Raw genomic sequence first — 1964 nt, 5'->3', positions numbered from 1 at the left:
CATGAATTTATAGGCCCATTGTCTGCCAACCCTATATATGATCTTGGATACACTCTCCATTTAGACATACCTAATTGTTTAGCTTGTTCACCCATCTATCTGTCCCTATACCCATGTTTGCTTTCACTGACAACTCAGTACTGTATACTAAGCAGCATTCTTGCTACACTTCTTGCAAGACAGATATGTCTATTCTTGTAATAGTCCATGGTATATTCAATATTCTTTCCCAATACCATAATTTAAATTCACCAGTTCTTCTGCGGTCTTCCTTATTCATTGTCTAGCTTTCACATACATATGAGACTACTGAAGATACACTGGCTTGAGTCAGGCACATCTTAGTCTTCAAAGCAATGTCTTTGTTCTTTAACACTTAAAGAGGTCTTGTCCAGCAGATTTGCCAAGTGTAACATGTTATTTGATTTCTTGACTGCTGCTTCTATGGGCACTGATCATGGATTCAAGCAAAATGAAATCCTTGACAATTTCAGTCTTTTCTCTATTTATCATGATGTTGCTTATTGGTCCAATTGAGAGGATTACAAATAAAATAAACATATAAATAAATTTAAGTGATGATAGATGCCAAATTCAGGAAAGTGATTACCTCAGGGGAAAAGGAAAGAACATGTGTTCAAGAAGAAGTTAATAGTGACTTTAGCTGCCATGAATGTATTTCTTAAGCTGAATATTCATAGTTCTTTGTATGTCTAAAATATTTCATGATATTGAGAAATACATATTTCATGATAACTAAAATACACACATATAAGTGCACATGCAAAGCCACTGTATCATGAGTCTTGAACAATGGTAGGTATATAGTACATTTTTAATAAATTTTTAGGCTAATTAATGAGGTGGATATTATTATTGCTACTTCCAGATGAAGAAACTGAGGCACAGAAGAGGAAACTAAGATTATGGCGTCATTATTATATGGGTGATCATCAGAGTTAGGACTTTAATTCACAGGACTTTTTTTCAAAAAAATATTTTATTATGTTTTTGGGGAAAGATTACACAGCAAGTTATGATCCTCTTTGACAGTTTCCACACATATTGATAAATGATATCAGTTACATTTTTCACGTTTTTCAACATTGTCATTAATTGTATCCTGGTTGTTACATTTCCAGTACTCTAGTTTCCCTGCCCCCTTATCTTCTCGTTGTTGCTTTGGATTAAATTTTGACCTTTTGGGTTCATACAGATGTTCTATTCTTAGTAGAGCACCAGTCTAATAGGAAATATCCTTTTCTGTGTGTGTTACTCTTCTGTTAAAAGGTAACTTAAGGGGATAGTTTTTGGTTCCAGGTTTAAATAGTGTCTTAAAGTGATAGTCTCAGGGAGTCTTCTGGTCTCAGTGGTCCACTTAGTCTGACCATGTTTTAAGAATTTGAGTTTTGTTCTGCATTTTTCTCCCATTCTACCTAGCATCATCTATTGCAGCCCTAGCCAGATTTGTCAGTGGTAGTAGCTGGGCACCTTCTAGTTCTTCTGGTCTCAAGGTCATTGAGGTCATGGCTTATGTAGGCTATCAGACTGTGGACTTGCTTCGTCTCTGTGATTTTGGTTACCTTCTTCCTGTTTTGCTCCTGACAAATAGAAAACACTAGTTGTGTGGCTGCTTGCAAGCTTTTAAGACCACAGATGCTACTCATTTAACCAGGATACCAAATATGAGCTTTGTGAACTATATAATGCCAATTGACTGAAAACCATAGGACTTAAACTCAAATAGTATGACCTTCCAAATATGAACATTTCTTTTTTGGTGAGTAAGAGGGAAAATGATTTCAGAAATCTAAAGGACTATCTATTCCTCCTTTTATTCTTGTCATGGAATACTTAATAGGTTAATGTTGTTGTTGTTATGTGCCGTCGAGTCAGCCCTGACTCATAGCGACCCCTCCTTGGGTTTCCGAGGCAGTATCACTACGGAAGTAGGATTGCCCAAC

This window comes from Orycteropus afer, unplaced genomic scaffold (assembly GCF_000298275.1).
Source record: "Orycteropus afer afer isolate SDZICR_OR568_19922 unplaced genomic scaffold, OryAfe1.0 scaffold00164, whole genome shotgun sequence".
Lineage (NCBI taxonomy): Eukaryota > Metazoa > Chordata > Mammalia > Tubulidentata > Orycteropodidae > Orycteropus > Orycteropus afer.
This window is presented reverse-complemented; position numbering follows the sequence as displayed.